The sequence below is a fragment of the Cetorhinus maximus genome, chromosome 24 (assembly GCF_964194155.1).
Source record: "Cetorhinus maximus chromosome 24, sCetMax3.hap1.1, whole genome shotgun sequence".
Classification (NCBI taxonomy): domain Eukaryota; kingdom Metazoa; phylum Chordata; class Chondrichthyes; order Lamniformes; family Cetorhinidae; genus Cetorhinus; species Cetorhinus maximus.
In genome coordinates this window covers 44,090,522-44,107,598 of record NC_135902.1, presented here as the reverse complement: position 1 = coordinate 44,107,598, position 17,077 = coordinate 44,090,522, and the positions used below count along the sequence as shown (strand labels likewise).

At 42.7% G+C, this 17,077-nt stretch overlaps 1 protein-coding gene across 1 annotated transcript in view; it reads right to left on the bottom strand.

Annotated features, from left to right (window-relative positions):
- Positions 1-9,136, bottom strand: part of usp36 (ubiquitin specific peptidase 36) — a 62,964-nt gene extending 53,828 nt beyond the window's left edge. The window contains exon 1 of the mRNA XM_078571140.1: positions 9,062-9,136. The gene's annotated coding sequence lies outside the window, so the exon portion shown is untranslated. The remainder of the gene's footprint in view (positions 1-9,061) is intronic.
- Between the last annotated feature and the right edge of the window lie 7,941 nt (positions 9,137-17,077).

The window sequence follows — 17,077 nt, the reverse complement described above, 5'->3', positions numbered from 1 at the left end:
GTTTGAGAATCATTGATTTAAACAGACAATCCCCTCTATAGCTATTACTTCCAAATAGTCAATGAACATCAAATACTGTTCAAATGCCGGTCACTTCCAACATTCTTTTTCCAGTTTCCCAAATATTGATTCTCTCCTCCCCGTATGACCTTACCTGTTTTGTTTTAACCTGGATTCCTTTTGTGTCTCTCCTTTATTCAGGTTAAAATTAACTAGTCAGTTACTGACTTAGTCAGTTAATCAAGAATTGCTTATGGTCTCTCAAATCTAATGAAGAGTCCCGTCCAAAACATTAATTTGTTCTTCATCACCAATGTAATGAAAAACAAAAGCTCTTCAAAAATTTGTCGAATGGGAAATGCAGGCTAAACCAGGAAAGCAGAGATTAGAAAGAGTAAGCAAAGGTTTGGTGGATTTTCAGAAGGCTTTTAAAAGCAAAGAGGCAGAGGGTCGAAATTTGTAAAAGAGTAGAATCCAAATGCCTGAAAGCTTTGAAGTGACGAAAAGATGGGTAGATGCATGAGGCCAGAGTCAGAGTAATGGGGAATGTACAAAGACAGGGTGGAAAGAGGCCATGAAAGCAATTAAAAACAAAGATTTTAAATACGGGCAAAGGCAACGAGGAGAGCAAATTAAGATCAGTGAGGATTGGGGTGATGGGAAAGTAGGGCTCCATGTGGGACAAGACAATCAAAAACTCTGTACAAATTGGAATTGTTAAAGAGGGTAAAACAACGGAGGTCAGCAAGGAGAAAGTCAGAGTACGAGTCTGGAGATGACAAAGGTTCACATGCTGAGTTAAAGTGGTGAAGGCTGTCAATGTTATGGAGATAGAAGAGGTCTGTGTGATGAATGGGACATAAGTTTAAAGCTCAACTTAGGACCAAATAGTTGCAAATGGTCTAAAACAGCAAGTTTGGCTAAGGAGGAAAATGGAATAATCAACAAATTGGGGCAACTGATGGCTTTGGTCTTTCCAATTTGAATTGGAGGAAGACTCATCCAAGATGAAATACCGTGTCAGTTGTCTGGAACAGCAAAGCAGCAGCCTCAGGGTCAAGGGGGATGACTGGAGTGATGGAGCTGGGTGTCAGCTATACACAGATGCTAACTGTGCATCTACAGATGATACAGTTGAACGGGCATATGTAGAGGTAGTAAAGGAAGGGACTGAGTATAGATACTTGCAGGGCTCCGGGAGCAAGCGTTCCAAAATGGGGAGAGAAGCCATTGCTGGAGATGGCCTGCTTACGTTAAAATATAGTTGGTATAAATGGAACCATACAAGTGCAATCCCACAAAAGCTAAAAAAACCCTGAGGGATAATGTGCAATGATCACATTCACAGGAGATATCAGGGTGACGCTGGATATTCTGCAGGACTCTCCAGTTCTTGTGTGTGCAGGTGGAGAACGGATACTCTTCAATATGTTTGTATTGACATTTTTGTGACTGCAGAGATCACTCAAACATTATGGGATTTTGACAGTGGGGGGAGAGGGGCATGGTCAGGGCAGGGAAAAACTCCGTAACAAAAGCTCACACCACTGCAGACAGTTAGGATCATCAATTTCTATATCAAAATATTCCCCCCTCCGCCCATATTCTCTTCCATGCAGTCAGTTCTTGATGGGTTATAGTTCCACGGATGCTGGTTAACTATAGTAGAATCCTTATCCCTTGCAATGTCCCTGCTTATCCCATGCAGCCACCTATATCACGCAAATTGAGCTAATTGTGTCATTACCAGAGGGGTCAAAAGCAAAAGGCACTGCTCAAGGAGAACTAAGTCCACCTCTTGTCTGGAAATTCAAGTAGTTGTTCACACCCATTAAAGTACAAATACCTGTCATTAAGTCTCAACACAGTGACCTCAAATTCCTACCACTGTTGGGAGCCCTTCATGACAATTTAGTAAACTGGACAGATTTTAAAATCACGATGAATCTGAACGAGTGATATTAATTATGCATGGAGAAGCAGTTACCTTGTTAAATAAACTGTTAGTGACCAACATGTAGAAGAGTTCTTGAAAGACAACTTCAATTGAAATAAGGGGTTATTGGGAATGACAACTAGCATTACTGTTTGGCATCAGCCTCAAGGTCCATTTAACTCACCCTCCTACTGGCACTTTGTCTATTCCTATCACACTGACAATTAATTATGTCCTATTAAACCGTTCCTTTGTTGAAAAAAATGCCCTGATGCTTTGCACGTTCTTGCACAATTATTCCAAGTTCTTTTCTGCCTTTACATCATTATGTATTCTACCAGCCACTGTGCACAATAGGCAAATTGCATTGACACCAATGCACCCATTATAAAGCAGCGAGGACTTGCTTTGTCCAAGCAGCCGGTATTTGTGAACATTGCCACCAGCTTAACCTGACCCATACTAACCACCTTGAGAGTTAAAGTAACCACTTTCACTTCTCTAAGTAGTATAGACAATGTTAGTGTTACCATTGTAACATATATTGAAGAACACTTTCCTCGGAGAACGAGACAACAGCAACCCAATCAAGAGATTCAGACAATGTAAGCAGCAAAGACTCATCTATTTCTACATGTATCCCTAACTGAGACATTAAGTTACAGATGAGATCTGGAGCTGTTGTCTTAAGGTTTCCAATGCCTGTTGTTTACAAGTGCAAACAGAAGTGAGTTATAGACAGGAAAAGTGTAACAACCTTAAGAGAATGTTAGCAAGAAAAAGTACACATAAGGCACAATTACAGTTTACAGCAAAATCCATTGGAATAGTGAAGATTACTCTAGCAGTCAAGATGCGAGATGAAGCAAATGAGAAGTCACATTCGCCTGCTCAGAGACAGGGCAAATAATGCTCCACAGCCGCAGAAACAACTTGACCTGCACATATTCCCATATAGCCTTTCACTAACTATTGACTATTTCCATAGCTTTTTGATCATTTGTTTACTAAAAATTCTAATATCTTCTTTCAAAGTTTGTGATAAAACAGTCAATCCAAAGCAACAAATAACATGCATTGATATATAAAATTAATGAAAATGGAGACATGCAGCAACATTTGTGGAGAGCGCAGTATTTAAATGTTTCAGATCAATGACGATTCATCAGATCCAAAACATTAATTTTGCTCTCTCCACAAACGCCGCCTGACCTGCTGAGTATTTCCAACATTTTGTGTTTCCTAGCATCCACAATATGCAGAACAATGTCCCAAGGCACTTTAAAGAGGAAAGAGAGACAGAGAGGTTAGAGCAGGGGACCGTGGTCGATTAGAACATGTTTCCAGAGAGAGACACAGGAAGCACAATACAGCTAGAAACTCTGGTCTCCAACCTCCTTCAGTGGCAAAGTTGAACAAAAGGTTCGAGGACGCAAGGGTTAATGTAATGAAGGGATTTGTAAATGAAGAATTTGAAGTATATTACAAACATATTTTCTTTTCCTAAAAGGAATATATTAGATCTCACCCTGAACCAGAGAGAACAAGCCAAAACAAGCCTCTCAATAACTTATTCAATATCCTGCTTTAATAACTTTCAATATCCTTTTGCTTCTTAAAAAAAAACAAGCTACTGAATTGAAGGCCTCAGTACAAATATGCACCAAACATCTTGGGTTGAGTAAATTCTAACAAGCAGTGATCATTGATATAAGTGTAAGAAATGCTTTATTTAAAAGCACTACATTGGTACGTCACTCTACACCATAACCACTGGTACAAGCAGCATTTAATTTCAACTCCATTTTGAATTAAGAAGGTACATTATGCACAATGCTGTGTGCCAATATTGCAATTCGCTAAGTGGACAGGCATGGGCTGACATATACTGTTGCCCTCCTGAACTGTCACATTGAGTGAAGCATCGGGTGGAGACCACGCACTTATCCACAGGAAAATTCATCCTGGGTGTGTCTTGTGCACCTTTTGCCAACCAATTTCAGATACTGGCAGAGGCTTCCAAACAGGTTGTCTGCCTGCCTTCTCAGCTGGGTACAATGCAAAATAGAGATACGCTAAAAATAAAACTGCATAGAACGTCACCCAAAGCATACCATACATCTTTAGATTAGATGGAACAGATCCTGAAAACAGCTTTAAATAGTTAATTCCACATATTTTAAGAAATTCCCATTACAGTTGGATTGAGGAGCAATGAAACATTGTAAAACAAATTGCATTGAATAACTTGCTGCATTCCATTTTTAAAGTACAGTTCAATTATGATGAGTAGTCAGATTATTTTTCAGCTTTGCATTACTTTAGTCAGGTCACTGTGATTATTCAAATAGTGATACAAGTTCCCACTGCACAAAGAAATCAGGTACAACACTTGCTTCAGAAGAATGAACAAGCTTTGTAGATGAAAGAAATGATAAGAACTGGGAATTTGGGAATAACTATATAAGCTATGAATCAAACAATAGAACACATCTCTCATGCCAAATATTTATATCCAGTCTTGTCATCCTATTCAATTCTTAATGCCCCAGTTTAACCATTTCCATTTATTTAAGGGGAAATCAGTTCTCAATTTCAAGGGTCAAAACTCTACATACAATTATTTCTGATCAATAAACTTCACAAACACAAAGCATACAACCACGCAGGTTCACACCTCTCCCTTACAAAAATGCATTAAAGAATACAATGCATTTTCTTTTTCTTCCCCCCCAAACCCAACCCCTTACTCCATCTCCACTGAAGGTCATGCCAAATAAAATTTCAGAGGAAACAGCTATTTAATACCTTTACAGAGGGGGCAGAAAAGGTTTATGAGAATGATTCCCGGAATGAGGGATTTCAGTTACACGGATAGGTTGGGGAAACTGGATTGTTATAGAGTCATACAGCACAGAAAAAGGCCCTCCGGCACATCGAGTCGGCGCCAGTCAAACATGTACTTATCTATTCTAATCCCATTTTCCAGCACTAGGCCCATAGCCTTGTATGCTATGGCATTGCAAGTGCACGTCCAAATACTTCTTAAATGTTATGAGGGTTTCTGCCTCTGCCACTCTTTCAGGCAGTGAGTTCTAGATTCCCATCACTCTCTGGGTGAAAAAATTCTTCCTCACATATCCTCTAAACCTCCTGCCCCTTACCTTAAAATTATGCCCCCTGGTTATTGATCCCTCCACCAAGGGAAAAGTTCCTTCCTGTCCACCCTATCTAAGCCCCTCAATTTTATACACCTCAATTTCCTCTGCTCCAGGGAAAATAACCCCAGTTTATCCAATCTCTCCTCATAACATAAAACTCTCCAGCCCAGGCAACATCCTGGTAAATCTCCTCTGCACTCTCTCTAGCGCAATCACATCCTTCCTATAATGCAGATTCCAGAACTGCACACAATACTCTAGCTGTGGCCTAACCAGCATTTTATACAGTTCCAGCATAACCTCCCTGCTCTTATATTCTATGCCTCAGCTAATAAAGGCAAGTATCCCATATGCCTTCTTAACCACCTGATCTATCTGTCCCGCTACCTTAAGGGACCAGTGGACTTGCACATCAAGGTCCCTCTGATCCTCGGTACTTCCCAGGGTCCTACCATTCATCGCGTATTCCTGTGCCTTGTTTGCCCTGCCCAAGTGCATCACCTCACACTTATCCATACTAAATTCCATTTGCCACTGGTCAGTCCATCCGACCAGCCCATCTATATCCTCCTGTAATCTAAGGCTATCCTCCTCACTATTTACCACCCCACCAATTTTCGTGTCATCTGCGAACTTACTGATCAACTCTCCTACATTCAAGTCTAAATCATTTATATATACACACACCACAAACAGCAAGGGACCCAACACCGATCCCTGTGGAACCCCACTGGACACAGACATCCAGTCACAAAAACACCCTCAACCATCACCCTCTGCTTCCTGCCACTCAGCCAATTCTGGATCCAATTTGCCTTGGATCCCATGAGCTCTTACCTTTGTTATCAGTCTACTATGCGGGACCTTATCAAAAGCCTTGCTGAAGTCCAAGTAGACTACATCAAATGCATTGCCCTCATCTACACACCTGGTCACCTTTACGAAAAATTCAATCAAATTGGTCAGACATGACCTCCCCTTAACAAAACCATGCTGACTGTCCTTGATTAATCCCTGCCTCTCCACGTGTAGATTAATTCTGTCCCTCAGAATTGCTTCCAATAGTTTCCCCACCACTGAGGTTACACTGACTGGCCCTGTTGTTCCCTGGTTTATCCCTATCCTTAGAAAAGGCCGAGAGGAGACTTGATAGGGCCGCTGAAAACCATGAGGAGTCCAGACAGTAGATAATGAGAAATTCTCATTGGTGGGAAGGTTGAAACACAGATGAGACAAATTTAAGGTGAATGGGAAAAGGACCAAAAAGCAACATGAGGAAAAATTTTTATGCAACGCATGATAACTGGAACTCAGAGGATGCTGGAGGCAGATTCAATCATGGCTTCCTAAACAGCTACAGGGAACGGGCAGTGGGGCTAGTTAAATTGCTCTTGCAGAGCTGGCGTGGGCTCAATAGGGTGAATGGTCTCCTTCTGTACTGCAACCATTCAATAGTTCATTTCTTTACCTGTGTATGAGTGTTAATTTCACCACTATCACAAGAGACAATTGCTTGCCTTGATTTTGCCCATACACTTTCAGCAAAGATTACAGGACAGCTAACCAAAGTAAAAATAGTCAGTTCTGTTGAAGGGTCATGAGGACTCGAAACGTCAACTGTACTCTTCTCCGCCGATGCTGCCAGACCTGCTGAGTTTTTCCAGGTATTTTTTATTTTTTGTTAAAAATAATACATTCCTCCCCTGCCTCTCAGCAGCATGGAGGTCAAACACGGAGCTCTACCACCACCCCGGCTGCCATCTGCTATTCACTATAAATCGAGGCTTAAACCGGGAGCCTTTCCTGCTATGTATCATACCAAGTGGTACAGTTAACCACAGGAGGACTCAACATGGTTTGTGGCCCAATCTTTTGTCCCACTAATCAACTTTTTGTCTCCATTTCCTTTAGCAAAAAATTATATTACAAATCAGTTCCTCCTGCTCTGAAGGCTCAAATGATTAAACAATCATCTCTCTTAACTTGCAGTGGTAAAACTAAATAAAATTAAATAAAAATAAAAAAGATTCTGTGATTCTGTTGTATTCAACAACTTTAGATCTTGAAATCCCTCCCCCATCCCCACGCCCTTTCCGTTTCTTCCCTCTCCCTTTTGTTTTTTCCAATAATTTATATAGATTTTTCTTTTCCCACCTATTTCCATTATTTTTAAATCTATAACTGTAATGCCCTGTCAGTCTTTCCACCCCACCCCCACTAGAGCTGTACCTTGAGTGTCCTGCCATCCATTCTTAATTAGCACATTCTCTTAGATATCACCACCTTTTACACGTCTTTGTTCCTTTGTCTGTGACATCTTTTGATTATCTGCTCCTATCACTGCTTGCTTGTCCCTACTACCACCCCCTCTCCCCCCACCCCACCTTAAACCAGCTTATATTTCACCCCTCTCCTAACTTTACTCAGTTCTGCTGAAGGGTCATGAGGACTCGAAACGTCAACTCTTTTCTTCTCCGCCGATGCTGCCAGACCTGCTGAGTTTTTCCAGGTAATTCTGTTTTTGTCACAAGTAGCTGTTTGGACAAGTATAGCTGCCTTTTTCAACACAGGGAGATCCCAAATAAGATAAATGCTCAGTTATTCTATTTTAGCGGTAACAATTGAGGATTGAATATTGCCCAGGACATAGAACTAGCTATTATTTAATTCAATGGGATCCTTCATACCCACTTTAAACAGGCTAGTCAAGGTTTGAACTAAATATCTCACATGTGAAAGGCAGTACCTCGGACATTAACTTCCACAGTGCAGACAAATTACAGACTTGAGGCCTAGCGTGCTACTTGAACCCACAAACTTCTGACTCATTTACAAGTGTGTTATCAACTGAGACAAACTGATTGCTACTATTTTTTTTTAAACAAACGACTTTACTGAGCTGAAGGAGATGGGTAGGGACTTGTAGGCCACTACCCATAAAAAATCAACTGAGCGCCGCTGTTTTGACCCCCACCTCGACTGTTCCAAGGTAAAAGGTGAGAAGACCGATTTCCACTAGCCAATGGCTTCAAACGTGTTTCACAGATTTGAAACTAGGGTTTGCGTGTTTGCTGCACGAGAGAAAAAAAACAATAGCTTAAAGGCTTCAGAAATGCTGACAGTTTCGCGTTTCCCTCCCTCAAAGAATGGCTCAGTCATTAAATAAAACTCTTAAGCGTAATTCCCTCGCCTTCAGACAGCGGGCTGGTTATTCACAGTCAGGGCTGAGGAGCACAAACCCTGCAGCGTGATGGATCAGGATGCACAGATTATCGATTTCGATTAGCAACGCGCGATGACGACTTATATAATGGCTCTAAAGGCGCAGGTTTGACTCCAACATGCAGCAACCCAACACGTGTTAAACTCCCCCCTTCCCCGAAAAGCACAGCATGAGCCAGTCAAGTGTGAAAGTCACGGTCAAGCTCTTCACAAACTACCCGGCCACGATTTCGATGCCATTAAACAAGGTCCCTGAGGATTTCTCAACACATTCGCTTATCCGCCGCGCCGTGCGCTCAGCTATAAAAAATAATCACAATGCACCAATTCTAACCTGACTTCCCCGAGCCGGGGGCCGCCGATACTTTGTAGCTGCTTCTTCGCAAAGCTCTGAATCCACCTCCTCCCTAGCGTCCTTTTAATTGGCAGCGCGCTGGACCAATCGGACACCGAGCCCGCACGATTGCCCCGCCCACCTGCGACGCCTAGCAGCAGGTTAGACCAATCAGCGGTGGCCCGGGGCGGGGCCGGTTGTGGGCGGAGCCCAGCTGCAGGCCGGAGAGCCTTGCGCTCGCTCCGTGTATCCATTCCCCGCGACATTCTGCAACATTGCGCTACGTTGTGGCAGCGGCTTGCAACCTCCAACATCTACCCCCCCACCCCCCCAACCAAACCGCACCGCAACCCCAAATCCAGAGAGGGCAACATTTACTGTGTGAAGGAGGGAGCAATTCAGCATTACCTGAACAGGATTAACGTGGAACCAAGGAGCACTGCAGAACCGTTTCACAACATGGACTCGGTGCTGAACACAGGACATCCGGGAGAGCGAGCAGTAAACAGCAATGATTGATGGGCGACAGGTCTAGTGAATGGACACACACATCTCCAGAAAACATCGACAGTCCTGGTGGCGACGTTTAGTTGCAGCAACGCCGTTTAATATTCGAAATTGAACAATTTAGGGATTTGATTTTTGGGCGTGGTAGGGTTATAAAGTCAGGAGTTCACCTGGACAAACCTTTAGCAAGCTGGTTCTCACACACACACACACACACACACACATAAAGTTTGAAAATGTGACTGAAGTTATAACGACACATGCCCCTTGAATGCACATTAACACGAAATATTGCATAGCCTTACTCTCCCTACCCCCAACACAGATTGTGAAATGCGAAAGAATTCTTTAAAAAAAATGTCATTAGTTGAAAGCACTTTAGAATGTCCTGTGGTTGTGAAAGGCACTAAATAAATAAAGTCTATTTGTAGAAAGTGCTTGGACAACAGTTTCCTCTTTGGAGGAGAGCAGCCCTATGTCATTTTAGTTATGTCAAATATAAAGTGGCATAGTGTTTCAATTATATTTATACCATGTTTCTGTTGACCATTTTTAAAATTCTCATCTTTGTTTTCAAATCCCATCATGGCACCTACCTAGGTCACCTCCTTCAGCCCTACAACCTCCAATTCTGACCTTTTGTGCATCCCCAATTTTTCATCACTCCACCACTAGTGCCTTCAGTTGCCTAGGCCCTAAGTTCTGGAATTCCTTCCTTACACTTCTCTACCCCTCTCCTTCAAAACATTCCTTAAAACCTTCCTCTTTGACCCTAAAACTCCTTAAAATTTCCTCACTCAATATTTATACCATCTAATATTTCAGACTTCCTCCTCCTCAACAACAACATCTGTATCATCTCCCTCTTTTGTGATTTTGTCATCAAGACCATGTCCACATCCACACATAGATAACCTTTTTGGTTTTTAATCATCCCTATTCTTTCCTTAGTTTGCCTTTTGTTCTTTCTGTATTTATAAAAACATCTTTGCTTTTTCCTTGATTTTACTTGTCAATATTTTTTAAGTCCACCCTTTGCTCTCCTAACTTCCTTTTCAATTTCACCCTTGCAAATTCCATACTTCTCTCGGCTTTCTACAGTATTGAGCTCTCCATATCATCCCTTTTTTTTGCCTCATGCTACTCTGTATGCTCTTTAACATCTGGGAGGCAGGGGGTGGGAGGTGTCGATTTGGAATTCCATTATTTTTCTTTCTGGGAACATGATTGTTCTGAACCCTCTGTTTCTGGCTTGAATACCTCCCACTGCTCTGACACCGATTTACTTCAAAGTAGCTGTTTCTCATCTACTTTTGCCAAATCACATCTCAGCTTTGTAAAATTGGCCTTTTCTCAATATTTTTTTTAATAAAAGCAAAATATTGCCCATGTTGGAGATCTGAATTAAAAACAAAGTGCTGGAAAAACTCAGCAGGTCTGGCAGCATCTGTGGAGAGAGAAACAGAGTTCATGTGTCAAGTCCAACATGACTTCTTTGGAACTGAAGAGTGGTAGAAATATGATGCATTTTATGCTGTAAAAGGAGGCAGCAGTGACAGGTGGGACAAAATGGGAGGTCAGGGATAGGTTAGAGGGCAGGGGAGATTAAATACCGAAGATGTCATGGAACAAGGCAAAGGTAATGGTAATGGTAGTAGCAAAGAAATAAAGCATTGGTCCAGAGTACGTGTTAATAGCAGAATAAAGGTCAGCTCTGTCTGAAAGCAAAGACATGAAAACAAGATACAAACTGGCACTTGGGAGGAAAGAATCAAAATGGAGGATAGATTTCATGGTCTGAAGTTGTTAAACTCAAAATCGAGTCCAGAAGGCTACAAAGTGCCTAATCGGAAGATGAGGCGTTCTTCCAGCTTGCGTTGGGCATCACTGGAAATTTGCAGCAGGCTGAAGACAGAAGTATGAGCATGAGAGCAAGATGGCGAATTGAAATGGCAAGCAGCGGGGAAGTCAGGGTCATATTTGTGGACTGAGCAGAGGTGTTCTGCAAAGCAATCACCCAGATTACATTAGGTCTTCCCAGCATAGAAGAGTCTGCTTTGTGAGCAGCGAATACAGTAGACAAAATTGAAAAAAGTACAAGTAAATTTCTGCATGGGCCCTGGTTATGTTTGTGTTTTTGTGGGGTATGTAGAGCATTCCTCGTTCCAGTCCTACTCTGGCCCCTTCCCACAACTCTTTTTCTGATAGAATGATGACTGTATCAGTGCCACTTCCTGCTCTCGTCCAGAACTGAAAAATTTGATCAATTTTGCTTCAATTTCTACCCTTCTCTCACCTTCACATAGTCCATCTCCAACACTTTCCTTCCCTTCCTCCACTTCTCTGTCTCCATCTTTGGGATAGATTGTCTACCAATATTCATTACAAGCCCATCAACTCCCACAGCTACCTTGACTACCCTACCTTGCACCCTGCATCCTGCAAGGACTCCATTATATTCTCCCAGTTTCTCCATCTCCATCGCATCTATTCTGATGACACTACCTTCCACCATGCCACTTCCGACATGTCTTTTTTCCTGAACCAAGGATCCCTCCCCACTGTGCTTGACAGGGCTCTCAACAGTGTCCGACACAGTTTCCCACACTTCTGCCCTCATCCCTACGCCCCCTCCAAGAACCACAATAGAGTTGTCCTTGTCCTCACTTTTCATCCCACCAGCCTCCATATTTAAAGGATCATCCTCCACCATTTCCACCACTCCAGCATGATGCCACTATCAAACTTATCTTCCCCTCCCCTGTGAGCATTCCAAAGGGCCCGTTCCCTCCATGGTCTATTCCTCTATCAACCCAAACATCTCATCCCCTTCCCACAGCAATCGCAGGAGGTATAACACCTGCCCCTTTGCCTGCTCGCCTCACTATCCAAGGCTCCAAACACTCCTTCCAAATGAAGTAGTGATACACTTATACTTCTTTCAATCTAGTCTACTGTGTTCGCTGCTCACAATGTGGTCTCCTCTGCATTGAGGAAACCAAACACAGACTAGGTGACTGCTTTGGGGAACACCTGCACTCAGTCTAAAGCATGGCCCAACCTTCCGGTTGCTTGCTAATTAAATTCACCATCTTGCTCTCATGCTCATTTTTCTGTCCTCGGCTTGCTACAATGTTCCAGTGAAGCTCAATGCAAGTTGGAGGAACAGCACCTCATCTTCCGATTAGGCACTTTACAGCCTTCCGGACTTGAGTTGAACAGCTTCAGACCATGAACCCTGTCCTTCATTTTTAATTTCCACCCTCCCCCCCACCAAATGTCGGTTTGCATCTTATGTTTATGCTTTCAGACAGTGTTGACCTTTATTCCACCATTAACACCTAGTCTGATCAATGCTTTGCTTCTCCACTACCACCATTACCAGTCCTTTGCCTTTTGTTCCATGACATCCTTTGTATTTAATTTCTCCCACCCTCTAACCTATTCCTGACCTTCCCTTTAGTTCCACCTGACACCTGTCCCCCCATTTTCAACGGCAGAAAACCCATCACAATTTTACTCCTCTTCAGTTCTGAAGAAGAGTCATATTGGACTCAGAACATTAACTCTGTTTCTCGAGATGCTGCCAGAGTTGCTGAGTTTTTCCAGCACTTTGTTTTTATATAATATGAAAATTTTATTGTCTTTGTCCTTTTTCATAATTATGCTAATTATAATGTCATTTGGTAGTACAGAACTTGAATATTGCTGAAAAAGAGAGACACGTTGAAGCTTTTCATCTTGCACTCATCAGGACACATCGCAAGAATACCAATATAAGGGGAAAACAACAATTTATACTGTGTGTGAAGAGAGTGCTGATTAGTTGGCAAGTGGACCCTGGCTGGTAGAGGCATTGCCACAGAGAATGCACCAGTGATGATGGCTGACAGTTAACTGCCAAGCATTGTTTGAAATTTAAACCAGGCAGCTGGACCCTGATTGGTCAAAGCATTGCCCTGAGGAATGAGTCAGGGAATGGCTGTCAATTAATTGGTTTAGCTGAAACAAACATGTTCTTTCTATCTGCAAAGAACAGGGCCTTGTGCATTAATATATGTGGCTTCCAGTACACGCAAATGTGCCACAATCCAAGCCCGACTGACAATCTTAAATTGGTTGTCAGAGTAATTCTTGGCACATTGAGGATTATTTAGAAAATGATGTCCAATCGTGGAATCACATCAAATGTTGGACACTCTGTTTTTTAGTTTTGCAAGCACGGACTGGTTGGGTATGATCGGTACCTTGCCGTTGCGAACAACAGCTGGGGCATCTGTTTGATATGAGCCGCTAGTCTTTGGGACGTACGCCCCACATACCTAGCAGCACACTGGCACTGAAATTCATATACCACATTACCCATTTGTGAGGTAGGCAGAACATCTTTGTGGCTTGATGAAAGCATCCCGTCAGTGGCAAATACCACTCGTGTTGTTCCTGCATAGTAGCAGCGTGAAACAGCTAGCTTCATCTGTTGCTCAAATTTTTGAGATACCTTGCCCTTCCAGGGTAATCTGAGGTAGACTGGGCACTTAGGACCGAAAGTGACAACCTTAGGCCCATTCATGGGTTTGCGTGATATACAGTGTGAAATGATCTGATCAGGGTAATTATTATCCTGCAGGATGCCTTTGATGCGCCCTATTTCAGCATCAAGCTTGCATGGTCAGCAAATGGATCGGGTCCTATTTACAAGGTTGCTGATAAGACCAATCTTATAGCGTGTGGAACTGTAAGAATCCCAACATGTATATTGATCAGTGAAGGTAGGCTTGTGGTAGACCATGGTAGAGAGCCCCCTGGCAGATTTGTCAACTAGCACATCAAGGAAGGGGAGTTCATTTGACTGCTCCATTTCAAAGCTGAATTTGAGCGCAGGATGGAGCCCATTAAGACATGTAAGGAGATTATTACATGCAGCTGCGGATTTAAATATAGCGAACGTACCATCCGCTTTTCAGAAATATGCAAGGGGTAGGAAGTTAGGTGTCATTCCATCGAAGACACGTTTCTCATGGAACCCAACAAAGATATTTGCGAGAGCTGGGCCTAGGGAGGATCCCATGGAAACACCATCTATTTGGACATACATGGTGTTATTGAAACTGAACTCAACTGCGCAAGTTGCCGAGTTCATAAGTTCAGTGATGACTGATTCATGCAATGGTGGCGGGTCTAGCTCACCATGATATAGTACTGCAGCGCAAATATCTATGCCTTCCTTAAGTGGGACATTGGTGAATAGGCTAGCAATTCCAAATGAGCACATGAGCACAGCATAGCTATGGATATGCAAGTCCTGTATGGCCTTCACCAATGTGAAGGAATCCTTCACCAATGTGAAGGAATCCTTCACCAATGTGAAGGAATCCTTCACCAATGTGAAGGAATCCTTCACCAATGTGAAGGAATCCTTCACCAATGTGAAGGAATCCTTCACCAATGTGAAGGAATCCTTCACCAATGTGAAGGAATCCTTCACCAATGTGAAGGAATCCTTCACCAATGTGAAGGAATCCTTCACCAATGTGAAGGAATCCTTCACCAATGTGAAGGAATCCTTCACCAATGTGAAGGAATCCTTCACCAATGTGAAGGAATCCTTCACCAATGTGAAGGAATCCTTCACTGTGTATGTGGAAAACTGGTCGTAACAATTCGCCCAACCATTTGGCCAATTCATGTTGTACAGAACCAGTCATAGATAAGATAGGGCGTAAAGGTGTGTCTTGGGCAGCCCATACATACATGGAAGCAGTGAACCACAAGGACGAACCTCGTCATATATGTCACATGGTAGCTCATCGCTCTTACACAAGTCCAGAAGGTGTTTTTTTAGCTCACTTTCGAGCAAGGCATGTCTGGTCATATTGAGCGGCAGGTCCAATGGATACAAATTTGGACCCGTCATTAAGAATGGCATGCATTTTGTTGATATAGTCATGCTTGTTAAGGATGACTATTCCCGTCCCTTTGTCAGGTTTAATGATGTGTATCACAGAATCTCACAGTGCAGAAGACGCCCTCTGTCCATCGAATCTGCACCGACATGTGAGAAACATCTGACCTACCTACCTAATCCCATTTACTAGCACTTGGCCCATAGCCTTGAATGTTATGACGTGCCAAATGCTTATTCAGGTACTTTTTAAGGGATGTGAGGCAACCCGCCTCCACCACCCTCCCAGGCAGTACATTCCAGACCGTCACCACCCTCTGGGTAAAAAAGTTTTTCCTCACATCCCCCCTAAACCTCCTGCCCCTCACCTTGAAATTATGTCCCCTCGTGACTGACCCTTCAACTAAGGGGAACAGCTGCTCCCTATCCACCCTGACCATGCCCCTCATAATCTTGTACACCTCGATCAGGTTGCCCCTCAGCGTTCTCTGCTCCAACGAAAACAACCCAAGTCTATCCAACCTCTCTTCATAATTTAAATGTTTCATCCCGGGCAACATCCTGGTGAATCTCCTCTGCACCCCCTCCAGTGCAATCACATCCTCCCTATAATGTGGCGACCAGAACTGCACACAATACTCCAGCTGTGGCCTCACCAAGGTTCTATACAACTCCAACATGACCTCCCTACTTTTGTAATCTATGCCTCGATTGATAAAGGCAAGTGTCCCATATGCCTTTTTCACCACCCCACTAACATGCCCCTCCGCCTTCAGAGATCTATGGACACACATGCCAAGGTCCCTTTGTTCCTCAGAACTTCCTAGTGTCATGCTGTTCATTGAATACTTCCTTGTCAAATTACTCCTTCCAAAATGTATCACCTCACACTTTTCAGGGTTAAATTCCATCTGTCACTTATCTGCCCATTTGACCATCCCGTCTATATCTTCCTATAGCCCAAGACACTCAACCTCACTGTTAACCACCTGGCCAATCTTTGTGTCATCCGCAAACTTACTAATCCTACCCCCCACATAGTCATCTATGTCGTTTATATAAATGACGAATAATAGGGGACCCAGTACAGATCCCTGTGGTACACCACTGGACACTGGCTTCCAGTCACTAAAGCATCCTTCTGTCATCATCCTCTGTTTCTTACCACTAAGCCAATTTTGAATCCACCTTATCAAATTACCCTGTATCCCAAGTGCATTTGCCTTCTTTATAAGGCTCCCATGTGAGACCTTGTCAAAGGCTTTGCTGAAATCCATATAAACTACATCAACTGCACTGGGTTGATTTTAAGGCCTTAGTATAAATTGTTGGTTTCCCCTTATATTGGTATTCTTGCGAAGTGTCCTAATGATTACAAAACAAAAAGCTTTGACATGTCTCTTTTTTCAGCAATACTGATTACAATTCATTAATGATCGCTATCACCAAAATATTTTTATTGATATCCCTTCCATCTGTTCAACTTAATTTCCTGAAACTAAGTTGAGAACTGCCCCTTCTCTTGTTTGGCTTGCTACACAATGGCAAAAGAAATGTTCTCCTGAATACATTTTAAGAATTCTGCACCCTCTATACCTGAAACTGATGTTAGGTCAGTTGAAATCCACACTATTAGCCTTTAATTTCTGCACTTCCAAGTAATTTATCTACGTACAGGTATTTGCTCTTTTATCTCCTTCTGACTGGGGACTCCTGTACAATTGGGATGTATAGTTTACTCGCAGCAATTTAATAGCCTCTTTTTTGTTCCTTACTTCAACCTATACAGCCTCATTTCATGATTCTTGGAGCATACGCTCCCTCCTCACAGCTCTGCTTGTACCTTTAACCAATACAGTAACCCTCTCTCATTTTTTTTTATCTCCCTCTCTATCCCGTCTGAAAACCCTGTAACCAGAAATGTTGAGCTGCTATTTCTGCCCCTCTTTTAAGTCCCATTTCAGTAAGATTTCATACTTTGGAGTATTTATCTGTGCCCTCAGTTTAACCACCTT